This window comes from Lutra lutra, chromosome 5 (genome assembly GCF_902655055.1).
Source record: "Lutra lutra chromosome 5, mLutLut1.2, whole genome shotgun sequence".
In the NCBI taxonomy this organism is placed as follows: Eukaryota; Metazoa; Chordata; class Mammalia; order Carnivora; family Mustelidae; genus Lutra; species Lutra lutra.
The window spans coordinates 84,501,594-84,520,002 of record NC_062282.1 but is presented as its reverse complement, the minus strand read 5'-3'; positions in this window follow the sequence as shown (position 1 = coordinate 84,520,002).

The window sequence follows — 18,409 nt, the reverse complement described above, 5'->3', positions numbered from 1 at the left end:
GCTGTGCAGCTGTATTATTCCTTACCAGAAATATTGGTCCTTGAAACACTGAAAGAGAACTCAGAAACGGAGACACATTTGCTGACTACCTAAGTGGGGGGCACGTGGATAGCAGTAACTAGCAGGTTTTGGAGTAAATGAGATCAAGGTTCTCATCCCGGCTCTACTCACTTCTGGTTGTGTAATCTTGGGCAAATTCCTTGGCTTCCCATAGCTTCAGCTTCTTTGTTTGGAAAAGAAAGAGTTGCGGTGACATTTTATAAGTAACCATTCTCCATGGCCTAGGCAGCCACTAACAGGCCTCCGTGAGTTGCTCTGGGACATTTTCCTAGCTAACGCTTTACCTAAATGGTTCAAATCAAGATAGTCTTCGGCTTTTTGCACCCATCAGGTGAAGACTTTGAGCTTGCAGCCAAGAGCTAGAACAATATTAGTTTAAGAATTGTAAACATCATACTAAATCAACATTAAGGGTCAGAGCAGAAAATAATCATAGTGGCTCACCTCTGCCTTTTTTCAACCAGTTAACTCTTTCTTATCTGTATTAGTTATCTATTTCTGGGTATAACAAATTGCCCCACAATTTAACCGCTCAAGGCAACAAAATTTATTACGTCACAGTTTTCACGGGTCAGGAATCCAGGTGCAGCCTCTGGCTGCAGAAATCCAGTGTGTGGCGGCAGTCAGGCTGTCAGCCAACGGAGAAGAAGCACCCGAAGTTCAAGGATCTGCTTTTAAGTACTCTCATCTGGTTGTTGACAAGTGTTACTTCCTTGTACATTGTTAACAACTGAGGACACACCCACGGTCCTCTCCATGGGGCTGATGACAACGTGGAAGTTTGCTTCTCCTAGTACAAGCAATCTAAGAAAGCAAGAAAGAAAGGGAGAGAAAAAGACAAATGGAGAGAAGTGGAGGTGGGGGGAGGAGAATACCCAAAACAGAAGCCACAGATTTTTTGTAGCCTAACATTGGCCGTAAAATTTCATCACTGCTACTCCTATCCTATTCATTAGAAGCAGGACAGTTAGCCAATCCAGCTCCCTCTCAAGAGGAGATGACCCAAGAGTAGAATACTAGTAGGCAGGGAACCCTGGGTACATCTTACCTGCCACACTCTTTTTCAGGTCTCAGTTTCCACATCTCTTCTTCCAGAAAGCATTCTTCAGAGTGCAAATCTGACTTCCTGCTATGCCCATCTTGGTGATTTGCCCTATTCACCCTTCACATCTCTTAACATTCCAACCACTCATTACTACATATCTTAACACCGAGCATTATGTATATGACATGTTTGACCTATATTGTCTTATTTCTTTTCCTGTCAACTCTTTTGTTTTTAGTGCTGTAGTACTGTAAATGATGGACATCCTAACATTCCACAACTAAATACATCACTATGGCTCTCTTCAATCAAAAAAACCATTTTCTACATATCAAAAATAACATTTTTACACCTAACAAAATTAACGGTAATGCCTGGTCCATATTCACATTTCCCCCAGCTGTCTCTAAGATGTCATTTCCAACTGATTTGTCCAAATTACGATCCGATTCAGAACCATGCAATGCCTCTGGTTGCTATGTTGCTTAAGTCACTTTTTACCTAGAAAAGTTCCTCTGGTCAGAATGCTGACTTGCTGAAGATACCAGGCCCGTCCCAGCTTCCGGAACTATTTGATCACTCCCTCTCACCGTGGTATTTCTGTAAGCTGGAAATTAGATCTGAAGACTTGGTTAGATAGGAATTGAACGTTTTGATGAAGAGAACTCGAGAAGTTTTGCTGTTTATTTCAGTTATAATACACCAAGAAATACATGTGTCCATGATGATCCCACCCTTGATGATGCTGACACTGATGTGGGTTACAGTGATGACAGCTCTGTTCCTCCATTGTAATCAGAATACTACTATCTACCCTGTGAATAGTGCATCTGGACTAGAGTCAGAAACCAGGACTATTTCTGGCAAAACTGAATGAATGGTCACCCCGGCTATCAACCATTCACTTAAATGGTTTAATGGTTTTGTCTTTTCCTGAATCAATATTCTCCTTAAGGGGTGGCAAAATAATGAGTTTCTAATTATATGTTACCTTCTACATTTACTAGCTAACAATTCTGTAAATTAGAGGTTTCCCTGAATAATAGTGGCTATTTTGTTACCCCAAAATATAGTTTCTATTTTAAAGGGAGATAAATGCTTAATGCTTTGCCTTTATTTATCAGCTCTCAAAATAAAAAGGTGGTCTGATGGCCATCTCAACGAGAGACAAATTAGTTTTTGTTTTTTCCTGACTCCTTTCTTTAAACATTAGCATGGACTCACAAGTTTTCAGCAGACTGAGTCCATTTCAATTAACTAAAATCAATAATCATTTCTGATGCTTGAATTTCCATAAATTATCCATTTGTTCTTCACAAGATCTTTTGAGTAAGGTATCATTATTATCCCCTTTTACATACCAAGAAACTGGGCTAAAGAGAAGTTAAGTAACAAAGGTGGCTCAGATAGTAATTTCCATGTGCAATTGAATCTAGACCCTCAGAGAGTAGGGAATGAATTCATGGTTTCTTCCGATTCATTTCTCTTGAATGTAACTCAGTGCCAGTCAATAAATAAGTCAATGAGGAAATTAATTAATTGATCATCATTTCTAGTTAACACCAAAAAAAAAACACATTCTAATACCTAATAAAGACTTTCAGATTAAATAATGTAATACCTGGGATTAGGTTCAAAATAAACAAGAGTAGGGAGCTGCAAGGCAGGGGAGAAGGTTACTGATGAAACAAGTTTGACTGCACCTTGAGATATGTTGAAGCTGGGTCATAGGTACATGAGAGTTCATGATACTATCCTCTCTACTTTTTAATAATTAAATTTTCCACTAACAAAGAAAATATTTGGGGTGCCTGGGTGGCTGAGTGGGTTATAGCCTCTGCCTTTGGCTCAGGTCATGATCCCAGCATCCTGGGATCGAGCCCCGAGTCGGACTTTCTGCTCAGCGGGCAGCCTGCTTCCTCCTCTCTCTCTCTGCCTGCTTGTGATCTTTCTCTGTCAAATAAATAAATAAAATCTTAAAAAAAAAAAAAAGAAAATATTCTAAGCTTTTGAAACATTAAAATATAGGAAACTACATAAAAGTGTTTAAACTGATACACAACAAAATTGATTTGCTTGCATTTTTAGCCTGTTGTCTGACAAAAGGTAAGAAAGTAAAGTGAATGGGGGCACCTGGGTGGCTCAGTTGGTTAAGCATGGGACTCTTGATTTCGGTTCAGGTCATGATCTCTGAGTTGTGAGACTGAGCCTTGCATCTAGCTTTGCACTCATCAGGGAGTCTGCTTGAGATTCTCTCCCTCCCTCTCCTCTATCCCTCCCCCCACAACTCACACACTCTCTCTCTAAAATAAATATATAAATATTTTCTTAAAAGAAAGAAAGTGAACTGATGATACCAGCTATCCCAACACAAGCTAAATTAGATATGCAAAGAGCAAGATCCTTCTTATAGTCATAGATGGTAACTACACTTCACGTAGTGAACATTGCATAATATATAGAATTGTCCGAGCACTATATTGTGCACCTGAAACTAATGTAACATTATATGTCAACTATACTTAATAGAAAGAAATATTTAAAGAGTAAGAGCATCCTATGAAACAGATTGAGACAGCAGCAATCTCATGTTTGAGTTTTTTGTTGGAAATCTCACAACAATGGTATGTGTAATATTGTTTAAATGCCAGGACTCAGAGAAAATCTGATCACTACGAAAGGAATGGGAAAAGAAAACTATGACTCTCTCTTCTAGAAGATAAGATCTCAAGACAAGGACTTATCCTGGTGACCAAGTTCAGAAGACAGATAAAAAGATGCCAGGTCATAAAACACCCTGGGGTACAAATAGATATCCATTAAAAATATGGTTTCTAATAAACTTAGAAAGAACAAGGAAAATAAAATTCTCATTAGAATACCACAGTAATTATGCTCTAGGTAGGTTCATCTGATGCATGCTAAATTAGTAGATGAAACTGTAAAGAGAAACAGGATATTGCATAGGCTCGAAATATCTCCATCCCAAAATTATAAAATAGTGTGGTGGTTTTAAGATACTCCAATTAATTCTTTGATACTCCTCCCTCCAAAAGATAGAGTTCAATGTCCCTCTCCTTGAGTGCAGGCCGATGTTAGTGACTCTACCTAACAGCATTTACACTTACAGTGGAGAAATCTAGCACACACCATTTCAACCAAGTGTTCTGGGTTAATATCTTCAGTGACCCTATGCATTCGTGATACCATGTGATAAGAAGAGCTCTTCCCTGTGGCGCCTGGATGGCTCTGTTGGTTAAGCCACTGCCTTCAGCTCAGGTCATGATCCTGGAGTCCTGGGATCGAGTCCCGCATTGAGCTCCTGGCTCTGCCAGGAATCTGCTTCTCCCTCTGACCTTCTCCCTTTTCATGCTCTCTTTCATTCTCTCTCTCTCTCTCAAATAAAAAAAATTAAAAAAAAAAAACACATACAAAAAAAAAACTTAAAAAAAAAAGAAGGGCTCTTCCCTGAAATCTGTAACACTAGACCCGAGGAAACATTAAACAAATACAAATTGAGGGACATTCTACAAAATACCTGATCCATACTCTTCAAAATGTATAAGTCATCAGGGTTCCTGGGTGGCTCAGACGGTTAAGCCTCTGCCTTCAGCTCAGGTCATGATCTCAGGGTCCTGGGATCGAGCCCCACATCAGGCTCTCTGCTCAGCAGGGAGCCTGCTTCCCTCTCTCTCTGCCTGCCCCTCTGCCTACTTGTGATCCCTCTCTCTCTGTGTCAAATAAATAAATAAAGTCCTTTTTTTTAAAAAGTGTGTAAGTCATCAAAGAAAGGTAAGGACTAAGAAACTGTCACCAGTTTAAGGCAACAAAAGAAGTGTGACAGCTAAACGCAGTGTGGTATCTTGGATTGCATCCTAGAGCAGGAAAAGGACACTAGTGGGAAAAACTGAGGCAATCTGAATAAAGCTTTTGTAGTTCAGTTAGTATTGGGCCTCTTAGTTTTGATAAATGCACTATGGTTACGTAATACATTAACATTAGGGGAAGCTGGATGCAGAGTATCTCTGTACTTTGTGTTTCTTGTGTAAATCCAAAACTGTTTCAAAATAAAAAGTTTTTCAAAATATATCATAAACTTGCAGATAGCTAGCTCTCAATTGCAGATAGCTAGCTCTCAGTGCCAACTAAGGGCAGGGGTAAAACCACAGTCATGTTGTGCTGTATGCCCTTGTTTGTTTGTCTATGAAATGAGAGGACTGGACAAGATGTTTATCCAGTGAAAAGGACAAGCAGTGCAAAATGTCCCTAGAAAAGCCCCAGCTCCATGAGCACCAAGTGACCTCCCAAAGTACCCTTGATCTTGGGAAATACTTGTGGTTAAGGATTGAATTCCCAGCTTTACAGTATCCCAAATAGATCTGATCGGCAGAAGAAGACCAAAACCAAAGTCAATAACACTCACTTTAAACGGAACACACAAAGATCCATCTCCATAAGCCAGAATGCCAATTTATTTACAGAGAATTACAGTAGTCAGGTAAGCAAGATGTCCCTGTCCTCTCTGTGGGCAAACTTACTGAGCTAGCAAAATTATCAGAAAACAGCTCAGTGAGACTAGAAGCAGAGCAAGGGCAGTAAGTTATTTGATTTGAATTTTTAATAACATTGGGTCATGACAGCCTGATAATTCACTGTTCCAAATAGAGACATAACCTTCCATTTAAACAATCGGTGTCTGCCCTTGCAGTGAGGACCTCTCTGCCCTACCCAAGAACTGCTTCCATGTATACCTAAGCCTACTTCCCAAGCTAGAAGGGCATTTTTTTCAAAGATTTTATCCATTTATTTGACAGAGAGAGACACAGCGAGAGAGGGAACACAAGCAGGGGAGCAGCAGAGGGAGAGGGAGAAGCAGGCTTTCCGCCGAGTAGGGAGCCCGATGTGGGGCTCGATCCCAGGACCCTGGGATCATGACCTGAGCCAAAGGCAGATGCCCAACACCTGAGCATTTTATTTATTTTTTATTTTTTTAAAAGATTTTATTTATTTATTTGACAGACAGAGGTCACAATTAGGCAGAGAGACAGGCAGAGAGAGAAGTAAGCCTGCTGAGCAAAGAGCCCGATGTGGGGCTGGATCCCAGGACCCTAGGATCATGACCTGAGCCAAGGCAGAGGCTTTAACCCACTGAGCCACCCAGGTGCCCCTAGAAGGGCGTTCTTTTCTATTCTGCTCTATAGGAAACAAACAGAAAGGAAGTCATTTTTATCATTAACATCATTGGTTGGTTCAGGAAACAGACAATAAATGATTGATGAGCACGTATTGTAGGGAGCACTGGGTGTGGTGCATAAACAATGAATCTTGGAACACTGAAAAAATAAAATAATATAAATACAATAAATGGTTGATGAGCTCATGAATTTGTAGACACAATAATTCCATGAACCACCTGGGATCAGTGAGCCACCAAGTGGAGAACACTGCTTTAAGACAACCATCTATGCTTTTGTTTCCACACTTTTCCCCCCGTAGGATACCATGTGATTATTTAGGCCTCCACTTATTAAATGATAATCACATTCCCTAAGATTACCCTAATTTGGATTGGTCCTGAAATAGTCACCCACTCAGGAGCGAGCTTTTGGTTTTTTAACCAGACAACAAGACCTAAGTCCACTATGTATATGCACTGTACTAGATTAACTCTCAGAACCTTTGGATTTTTCCCCAAATACTCAATGACACATTTACAATATCTTGGTTATTAACACAAAGAGTTCATCAAACCCATTGTGTAAGGTAAACATCATTTCTTTTACTGGAGTGGTGGGAGGGAGACTTTCTCTTTCTTTTATTAACAACAGTGATGTCTTTTACGGTTCATTCCAGCTCCAAAATCATACTATTAAAATTTTTTTTGTGGGGTGCCTGGGTGGCTCAGTGGGTTAAAGCCTCTGCTTTCAGCTCAGGTCATGATCTCAGGGTCCTGGGATCAAGCCCCGCATTGGGCTCTCTGCTCAGCAGGGAGCTTGCTTCCCTTCCTCTCTCTCTGCCTGCCTCTCTGCCTACTTGTGATCTCTGTCTGTCAAATAAATAAAATCTTTAAAAAAATTTTTTTTTGTTTCTCAAAATTAAAATGATATATCAGGAATCTTCATTGAAAGATACTATTTAAGACTATTATATTGCATTTGTTTTTTATATTACGTGTCATATGCAATTTTTCCCAATTACGACTTTGAGAAGTTACGAAAGAATTTAATTGGGAGCTGAAAGCAATCTTTGATATCATCTGACCCAACATTCTTTTTTTTTTTTTTAAGATTTTATTTATTTATTTGGCAGACAGAGATCACAAGTAGGCAGAGGCAGGCAGAAGGTGGGGGGAGAGGGGAAGCAGGCTCCCTGCTGAGCAAAGAGCCTGATGTGGGGCTCGATTCCAGGACTCTGGGATCATGACCTGAGCTGAAGGCAGAGGCTTTAACCCACTGAGCCACACAGACACCCCTCACCCAACATTCTTTGCCTACAGATAAGGAAACAGAGACCCTGGCACTTAACTTTCTCATGGTCACAGCTCCAGTTAGTGGCAGAGAAAGGACTAGAACCCAGGTCCCCATGACCTTATGCTTCCTTAGTTAAATCTGAATGAAAGCTCTGTCTCTTAAAATTTATGAAACTCAACCTCTGCAGTGTGTCATTAAGCAACTCACCAGGCTTGGGACAGAGTAGAGTAATAACTTTTTATTGCTGAAGTAATAACTCGCCATTTCAGAAGTTACTTGAACTCTTCTCCATTACACAAAACGTATCAGACCAAGTGATTCAGAAGATAATTAACTTGCCCATTTGGCAAATCCATTCATTTTTCACTGAGCAAACATGTAATGGACATTCATTTTGTGTGAGACACTATCCTAGTTGCTAAAGATGCAAGAGTCATTGTCCGTGGAGTACACTGTCTAGAAGAGAAGGTAGACTAACCAAATCTTAGCCAAGACAAACGACGAGTAGATACAAAGGGATTACTATATGCAAGCATTTTACATGGAACTTCTCATGGAACTCCTCATAACAATCATACACAGCAACTACTTATTATCCCCACTTAACAGATGAGAATTAGAAAGTTGAATTGAGGGGCACCTGGGTGGCTCAGTGGGTTAAAGCCTCTGCCTTTGGCTCAGGTCATGATCCCAGGGTCCTGGGATCGAGCCCCGCATCTGACTCTCTGCTTGGCAGGGAGCCTGCTTCCCTCTCTCTCTCTGCCTGCCTCTCTGCCTACTTGTGATCTCTGCCTGTCAAATAAAATCTTTAAAAAAAATTTTTTTTTTTTAAAGAAAGTTTAACCGAATTGCTCAAATGCATGAGGTGTAAGTGGGCCACTCGGGCAATTCCATACATCTGCATTTACTCTGAATATTTATGCCACACTGCTTGGAACTCAGGAAGAAACCAGAAGGGAAGGATTATATTTGGAGGGAGACTCCACTGTGGATGCAGAAACTGAGGCAGCAAAAGAACTAGGAAAGGATGTATTAGGGACAGTGTTTTGGAAGTAATTCTAGGAGCTACAGGATGAAAGGACCAATGTGCAGGAGAGTGCCAGGATCAGATTTCTTCTTGAAAATGATCAGTTGGACTACAGTGAATACAGAGAATAAGGAGTTAAAACAGAGCAAGACTGAAGTTAGGGAAACAGTAAAAAGCTTTTGTTATTCGTCATGATGAGACTTTGAGGTAAAACAATGACAAGTGAGAGGGATAAGAGGGGAGGGGGCAGGGTCAGAATCATTTAAAAGATATAATCAGGGTGCCTGGGTGGCTCAGTTAGTCAAGCATCCAACTTTTGATCATGACTCAGGTCATAATCTCAGGGTCGTGAGATTGAGCCCTGTGTCCGGCTCCAGGCTGAGCATGGAGCCTGCTTGGGATTCTCTCTCTCTCCACCTCCCATTGCCCCTTCCCCCTCAAAAAGATAGAATCAACAAAACTAGGTTTTGGATTGCAGTGTGGGACAGGTGGGGAGTTTTAGGCAATGTTAGGATTTCTGAGTTGGGCAGCCTGAGTAATAGACAGGGATAACTTCTCTAACATTATAGATTAATATAGAGTTATATATATATATATGAAATATGTATTCTAAATGGACTTGTTCTGGTTTTAGACTTTGATTTACTCTATTATATTCAAATTCCCTTGCTAATGAAATCTGTTATTTCCAGATATTGTAGGATTTTTTAGAACAAAATAGGAAACAGTGGAAATTAAACAATTTCCCCCAGCCTAGTCATTTGCACCACAACATCTAAACTTCATGAGCTTTTAATTAGGAAGTTTCCAGAACTGCCATGACAGGTCACAGGCCCCTTTATGCAGAAGAACTTCAGACCAAAGTAATAGCACTAAAAAGTAAATAATAAAGCAAATCACCATTAGTGGAATTCATTATTAGTGAAATGACATATTCATTCATTCAAGAAATTTCATAGTCTTTCTAATCTGTACCAGTCCAAAATTAGGACATTAGGAAACAGATATAATGAAACCCAACTCCTACCCTTAAGAAGTTTGTGGTCTAAGGAGAAAGACTCAGAAGCAAAAATTGCAAAATATATGATAAGATCTCCAGCAAGAATTAGCTCAGATTCTGGGAAGTCCCAGCCCTGTGGGCAGTGGGACCGTCCTCCTCCGGGTCAAGCCAGCTTCTCTATAGGAAGCGGATGATTGCATTAGGCACAGAAGATATGGGAGGGCGTTTCAGCTTGCAGAAAAGCATGGGGTGGAAGAAGGACATTTTGACTCAGGTCACCATTTTGTTCCAGAGGAAGTTTTAATGCAGCAATATTGAGAAGTAAACAGTCAGTGTACAATGAATCCTGGAGCTTCTCTGTCACAAGCTTCCCGGGTTTGAATCCTGCATCAACCCTCTACCGGCTGTGTATGTGGGGACAACTGATTTCCAATCTTTCTGCCAAAGCTTCCCATGTTAAAATGAAATAATAATCATAGAGAGTTAAGAGAAATATTAATTATATCCTAATTAATCATATAATTATAATAATAAAATAATAATTATATCTCTGCAAAGAGTTATTGTGAGGGTTAAATAAATGTAAGGCCATTTAAAATATTTAGAATAGGACAGATAGTAAGTGCTCCATCAACAGTAGCTATTACCATTACTATAAATATAATTTTATTCTTTTTGCTTGATCCTTGCTTGTTCTATTTATCTCCCCACTTCTGGACCTTCCTCTCTGTTTTACCTAGCTCTCTCTGTTGCATTAAATGCTCTCAACCTTCTCAGGGGTAACTAAGAAATAAATACAAACTATTAGTCTGGTATCCAATCTGTAATGGATATTTCTGGTAAAAATAACCAATACAAATTAAAACCAAAAATGGCTATGACTGCATGCGGTAAGATGTGATTGCTGACTAAATATTGACTGAAGCCCAGGGCGCCTAGGTGGCTCAGTCGGTTAAGCATCTGATCCTTGGTTTCAGCTCAGGTTGTGATCTCTGGGTCCTGGGATCCAGCCCCATGCTAGGCTCCAGGCTCAGCAGTCTGCTTCTCTCCCTCTCCCTCACCACCCCCTGCTGGCATAGATAGATGATAGATAGATAGATAGATCTTTTTTAAAAGATTGGCTGACGATCAAATCTTCAATGCATATTTGCAAAATTTGTCTCGGGAAAGTTGGATGTGGCAGAAACAATAGTCACTGAAGAACTCTCAGAAAAACAATATAAAAATTGATAAGACTTGATGCAGGCAAAACTGCAGGATGAGGGGTGCGTGGGTGGCTCAGTTGTTAGGCATCTGCCTTCGGCTCGGGTCATGATCCCAGAGTCCTGGGATCGAGCCCCACATCGGGCTCCCTGCTCAGTGGGAAGCCTGCTTCTCCCTCTCCCACTCCCTCTGCTTATGTTCCCTCTCTCCCTCTCTGTCAAATAAATACAATCTTAAAACAAAACAAACAACTGCAGGATGATTCAAATCTTCACTCTGCAATTTATTTTTTTAAAATATTTTATTTATTTATTTGACAGACAGAGATCACAAGTAGGCAGGGAGGCAGGCAGAGAGAGAGGGGGAAGCAGGCTCCCTGCTGAGCAGAGAGCCCAACTCGGGGCTTGATCCCAGGACGCTGGGATCATGACCTGGGCTGAAGTGAGAGGCTCAACCCACTGAGCCACCCAGGTGCCCCTTCACTCTGCAATTTAAATGAACACTTAATTCTGTCAGAAAGAGAGTAATTACTTTGCTATTATTATTTATTATCATTACCTTAGTAAATAAAAAAGTATAGCAAAAATCATAAAAATATTTTATGATACAGAAAATTGATCCATAAGTTTCTTGGTGTTTGGGGAGGGTTTATTATTTGTTGGAGTTTATCGGAAGTTATTGGGGCTGCTGGTGTTTGCTCCTGAAAGAGCTTTCTCAACAAACATGTAATAATGTAGGTATAATTTTGGGGCACCTGGGTGGCTCAGTGGTTAAGCCTCTGCCTTCAGCTCAGGTCATGATCTCAGGGTCTTGGGATCGAGTCCCACATCGGGCTCTCTGCTCTGCAGGGAGCCTGCTTCCTCCTCTCTCTCTCTCTCTGCCTGCCTCTCCGCCCACCTGTGATCTCTCTCTGTCAAATAAATAAAAAAAAATCTTTAAAAAAAAAATAATGTAGGTATAATTTTGATTCAATGTCAAAATGCACTAGGATCCAAGAGTTGGGATGGGCATATAGATCAAGGTGTGTGTGTGTGTGTGTGTGTGTGTGTGTACATACACATGCAGACATGTAGAAGAAAAGTTGGGGAATAAAAAAACAAAGGCAGCGTGGGACACCAGGGTGGCTCAGTCGGTTGAGTGTCTACCTCTTGATTTCTGCTCAGGTCATGATCTCAAGGATGTGAGAACCGAGCCCCACCTCTGGCTCCACGTCTAGAGGGAGTCTACTAGAGAGTCTCTCTCTCCCTCTCCCTCTGCCCCACCCCCCAAATAAATAAATAAATCTCTAAAAAAGGGGGAGCAGCATGGCTTCAGAGCTGGAGCAGCATGGAGAATGTCCCCCATGCCATTAGGAGCCTCACGTCATCCCATCTGATGGGCCAGAGATGAAGCTGTGCACGGGGTTCAAGATCAGGCTGACTTACATTGAGAAAGGGCTCCTCCCCTCACCAGCTCTTACCCTGCAATAGTCACCACCCCCCAAACCTCTGCTTCTTCAAAATGAAAACAGCAGTTGTTCTCACCTCCCCGGGTTATTCTGAGCCCCCCCCTTTGAGATAATCCCCTTGGGCAGATGCCCGCACACAGTCGGGCCTCAATAGAGGGATTAGCCACGGTTATTTTGATTTGCCTTTTTCAGTGTGTATGTGCTCCCCAAAGTCACTCTCCCAGCTGGCAGTCATCTGGATGAGTAACTTTTTCTGAGCAGGGCTTCGGATCCTATTTCCAGGCCCCTCAGCCCAGTTTCCAGAACCTCAGCACAATGCCACGCTTATCGCATGATCCCGGGGACGTCGAGCCGTATGTTGAACGCATAGTAAAAGAGAGAGAAATAAAAGGGGAGAAATAAAGGGCACTGGGGTCGCAGCTATTAGACATATGGGGTACATCAAAGGGATGTCAGGCAGATGGCAAGCAGGGGAGCGGCTCAGGGCAGGAAAAACACCTGGGTAACATGTACTAATTAGCTGACAGGTGGGTCAAGGACCAGAGAAGGTGGAAAACAGTATGTTGTTTATTCCCCAGAATCAGAGGCTGCCTGAGGCCACATTCCCTTAAGACCCTGACTCCTCCTGGCTGAGTCACTAAGAACAGTTACAAAGAACTTTGGGGAAGATTAACTCTGCATTCAGACTGATGAGTTAAAAGTAAGAACAAGTCAAGAGTATGTTCTTCACCTTGAGGACGCCCTGGGCCAGGGGCAGGGAGGCTTTGCTGCCGGGTTTAATAACTTGGCTTTTCCAGAGAGGCTGGGAGCCGCTCTGCCCTCAGCCAGCACTCCACTTCCTCATGTCCTATCTTCCCCGAAATGAAAATACAGCTTGCAAAGACAGCTCGGTGCCCTCTCAGTCGCTGTGGCTTCCTCAAGCCACGACACGCTCTCTCTTTTATGAGGCTGCGGGGCTGTAATTCTCATCCTCTGACATTTATGGAAGGCTTCATAGTAGCAAAAGGCTTTACAGCAGCTTTTATGAGCAATGCCTCCCTGAGACCTGTCAGGGATACTCACCCGGACTGAGCCGAAGGAAAGAGAGCAAAGCGCATGAGAGAACGGCCCTCACCTGCTGGCCCACAGGGAGCAAGGGCCAGAGGCTGCAAATGTCACTTTCCTCCAACTTCATGTCAGAGCTGACTTTTTTGTCCTCGTAACTTTGGCAGCTCTCTCTCACCCTCTTTCCCCCTCGGCCCCTCCACAGGTCCTGCAGGTGGAACTCCCGAAGGCACCTCGGGTCCATCTGTTTCTGTTCATCTCCATGGCATCTCTCTGGCCCAGCCCGCTTCCCACAAGGCCTTCCCCCACCGCCCCCGCCCCCGCCCCGGGTCCCCGTCTTGTCCTCAGCCCTACCTTTCATTATCTGCGCAGGAGACAAAGTATGCTTACTTATTATTCACTTCTGCATATAACGTATGCACCTTTGTGAACTTTTCGGTACTTCTGGAAACATCTTTATTGATCTCCTATAGGAAATATGTTGCATCAGAAAGAATAATCTTTAAGGGGCTCCCGGGTGGCTCAGTTAGTTAAGCGTCCAACTCTTGATTTCAGCTCAGGTCTTGATCGCAAGGTCATGAGCTCAAGCCCTGTGTTGGGCTCCATGCTGGGCATGAAGCCTACTTTCAATGAAACAAAACTAAGCAAAAGAATACTCTTTTAAAAACAAAAATAGCAACCTTCAATAGCTTCCCCCACTGAGAAAGATTTATTCAGAATAAAATCCAAGTCCCTTTGCAGACTGCAGGGTCTCCTCATGACCTGGCCTTTCCTCCCCTCGGTCCCCTGTTCCCCACTGGGTTCAGGAACCCCTGAGCTCTTTCTTGCTCCCCGAGTTTACACCCACCTCTTGATCTGCCTGGAAAGACTTGGGTCCTGTTCTCAGCCCTGTGGCTGTGTCCCACTCTTCCATTCTCAGCTCACGGGTCACCTCCTGACCCCCCCAATCTTGAATTGTCCCCTCTCCCCCATTACCCTGTTCGTTACTTTCAGAGCAGTTTGAACAACCTTAAATTTTTCCTTACTTGTTGACTTAGTCTGTCACCTTTGCTAGAATGCACATACCACGAGAACAGGGACCTAGTGTGTGTTTCTCACGAGTGTGTTTAATGCCCAGCCCAGCATCTGCACAGAGCATAAGCTCAGTAAATATGTGCTGAAAAATTAAACAAAGGGACGAAGCGCTCTACTGAAAAACCTGTCTCCTCGGAACCCCCTGCTAGTCCTCATTACTATCAGTAGAGGGCAGCAAAGACCCTGAGTTATCCACCTGCCCCGGCTCTGCTCCCCTGGTGGGGGGCCGGGAATAGAGGGGGTTGAAGCTCCAGAAAACTTACTTCCTTTGCCAAATGGTAGACATGATTTTATCAGGAATTTCGGGGAAGAGTCCAGCCTTAAAAACTCTTCTCCTTGTTCTTGAAGGCTTCTCTGCTCTGTACCAATTATAGAATATTTATTTATTTATTTATTTATTTTAAGCTTTCAGGCTTTTCCTTTCCTCAGAAAAGGAAAGCAGATGTTAAACTGCCTAAGCCAAGAAGAGACCCAGCGACCTGGAGCCTGTCCCTTTCTGCCTGACAGGTTAGTGTGTGGAAAAAGAAAAAAAGAAAAGAAAAAAAAAAAAAAAAGACACTGACCGTAGCTGGCAGCTGTCTGGGATGGGAGGATTTGCCGCTCTCCCTTATGGTGTGTGGGGAGGAGCCGGACCGGCTGGGCAGCTGCGGTTTGTGCTTGGAGCATATGTACAAGCAAAGTGCGTGTGTTTATACTTCTGTCTTCGGCTCATATGTTTCCGCTTCTTCTATCTCCTCTTTTTGTTGGACAAACCCTCCCAGGGCAAGGACCTCATGGTCTCCTGCCTTTGTGGGCTCCTACACCAAGAGTGCCCCCGAGAGCCCAGGTAACCAGCAGTAGAATCCGCTGCCACACACTCTTAGAACAGTGTTTTCATTCACTTTCTGCCCCACAAATACTGCCTGAGACCTAGGACTTACAGGCCTGGGTCTATTCTCTGTAGGGACAGATATTGCACTGGATTAAAAGAACAGTTACTAGATTCCACAGGGAGGCAGGGGTTCTCAATCTTAACAATACTGACATTTTGGACTAGATAGTTCTTTGTTGTGGGAGCACCCTAGGATGTTTTGCAACTTTCCTGGCCTCTGCCCATGAGATCCAGGGAGCACGGAGCCCCTAGGCTGTGATAACCAAAAATGTTTCCAGGCATTGCTAAAAGTCCACCTGGAGGGGGGGGCAATTTCCACCCAAAGCTTGAAACCATGATCTTTTTTTTTTTTTTTTTTAAATTTTTATTTATTTGACAGACAGAGATCACAAGTAGGCAGAGAGGGAGGCAGAGAGAGAGGAGGAAACAGGTTCCCAGGTGAGCAGAGAGCCCGATGGGGGCCTCGATCCCAGGACTCTGGGACCATGACCTGAGCCGAAGGCACAGGCTTTAACTCACTGAGCCACCCAGGCGCCCCACGATCTTAAAGATCATGATGGATAACTTTGGGGATATCTTTCCAGCCTGGGTCAATGACCCCTTTCTCCTAGCACTGTCTCTCCTCCCTGTCCCATGCCTGGCTGCTGTGACCTGAAGCCTATAGACTTAGTATGTTGGTCATCTGACCCAACTTAAGCCTCTCAGCTTCTCTCCTCTGGGAATTTGAAACTAGGACCTAGGGACTGACTACCACCTGGGTTCAAAACTTGACCACAAATTTAGAAGGTGTGGAAGAATGTAGGCTACCATCAGGCCAGCAAGCAGAGGTATCCTACTGCAGAGATAAGAATGAAATAATTCCAGAGGAGCACAGAGGAAGAGGAAGAAAGAAGTCATCTAGTTCTAGCGTTTTCCAGACAGGCCAAACTTCCTGCCTTGGGTTAAGATATTCCCGTACCATTTTAACTAATTGCTCTCTCCTCCTAGGGCAGTTTCTTGTTTGTTTGTTTGTTCTGTTGCTGGCAAATGAGTCCTAACTGGTGATATATTCTCTGAGGCCTGGAACTGAAATCACAACCGGGAAACAAGCAATCTAGGCAGTTTCTAGCCCTTTAGGCAGCCCCACCCTCCTCGCACAAGTGGCTATATTCTCCTTTCCTTACCAAACGGCTTCCTAACCCTCTCTATAGAGCTTTCTCTGGTCCTAACCCCGGTTTGTACACAGCCTAGCATGCCATGGCCCCGACTCAGCTTCTGATTGTCCATTCACTAGCAGCGTGAGTGCTGACAGCAAACCCAGGCCAGGTTTCTTGACTCAGGTTCTGACCAAGTGAGTCTGACTGGCTCATGTGGCAAACGTGGTTTGGCCGCCCCTCCAACAACCAGCCCTCCTAGTTAGTTTCGTTCGGGTGAACAACCCCAAGTGGCGAACTAAATTGGTTTGAAGGGCGAAGAGAGGTAAGAAGAATCTTCAGGAAGAGTGGGGAGGTTCAGGGGAAAGCATTTTATCCTTGATCTCAGGGGACAAAGCCTTTGGAAGAGCCAGCCTGTGCCCTTCCTGCCGGCTTTGGACATGTCGTGTGAGGACGTGATACCTGAAGCTGTGGCAGCCATTTTGCAACCATGAAGCAAAGCCAAGAGAGCTAGAGAGGAACTGACGGAGGGCTAGAACATCCTTGAGCTGATGAATTAACCAACCCTGGAGCCATTTACCTTTAGACTTCTTGTTACATGAGATAATTAGATGTCCTTACAGTTTTAGCTACTTTGACTCGGGTATCCTGTTACTTGAAGCCCAAAGGATCCCAGCAGATACAGTACAGCTCATCTTTTCAGGCCAGGTCACTCAGGTCCTAGGTCACAAGCTAGTTACCCTGCAGATTTATTGCCTTGGGTCATACACCTACCTCCGGTCCATGTGGTTGTCCCCCACCCCAACCTCTTATTATGAAAATATAAAAACCTACAAAAAATTTGAGGAAATAATACAATGAATGCTTAAATATGCTTCACCTCTGTTCATCAGTTGTTAACATTTAGCTGTCATGGTACATATTTCTTCATATAAGGGCATTTTGTAACCAAATCATTTCAAAGGTAGTTAGAGACTTTATGAAGTCTCACCCCAAAGTACTTCAGGATACACCTCCTAAGGAACAAAGACATTCTTCTGAATAACCAGTAGTATCCTTTGGAGCTTTGTGGGGATTGTCTTTGTTTTTGTTTTTGTTCTTATCCAGGATTCATCAAGAATTATGTGCTATTTTATTTTTTTAATTTTTATTTTTTTTAAAGATTTTATTTATTTATTTGACAGACAGAGATTACAATCAGGCCCAGAGGCAGGCAGAGAGAGAGGAGGAAGCAGGCTCCCTGCTGAGCAGAGAGCCCGATGCGATGGGGGGTTCGATCCCAGGATCCTGGGATCATGACCTGAGCCGAAGGCAGAGGCTTTAACCCACTGAGCCACCCAGGCACCCCAAGAATTATGTGCTGTTTTAAAGTCATCCTATTGTCTCTCCTTTATTCCAAAAACAATTCTCCTGCCTTTTTCTTTTTTTTCATTTTTTTTTTTTCCTCTTTCCTGTCATTGACTTTCAGGCCTACTTTATTTTATTTTACTTCACTTTGTTTTATTTTAAATTATTTATTTGTTTATTTGAGAGAGAGTGTGGCGGGGAGGGACAGCCAGAGAGGGAGAGAGAGAGTCTTAAGTGGATTCCCTGCTCAGCACAGACCCCGACGTGGGGCTCAAACTCACAACCCCAATATCCTGACCTGAGCCAAAACCAGGAGTCTGATGCTTATCTGACTGTGCCCGCCCAGGTGCCCCAGGCCAGTGCTTTTATAGAATACCCACAATTTGGATTGTCTGGCTGTTTCTTCAGAATTATATCCAGTTAAAGACCTTTAGCAAAAGCTCTACAGAGGTGAGGCTGGGTCCTTCTCAGGGCATCGTAACAAAAGGCACATGATGCCATTGTGTTCTTTCATTGGTCACACTAGGTTTAATCCGTTGATGGAGGTGCTGTCTGGTAGAACTCTGCATCATAAAGGCATCTCTTTCTCCTTTGTGATTAATCAGTAACCTGAGGGATTGTACTTCGAGAATATGAGACTATCTCGTGCCCTTAAAACTTTTAACCATTGTGTTAACAGTCATTAATA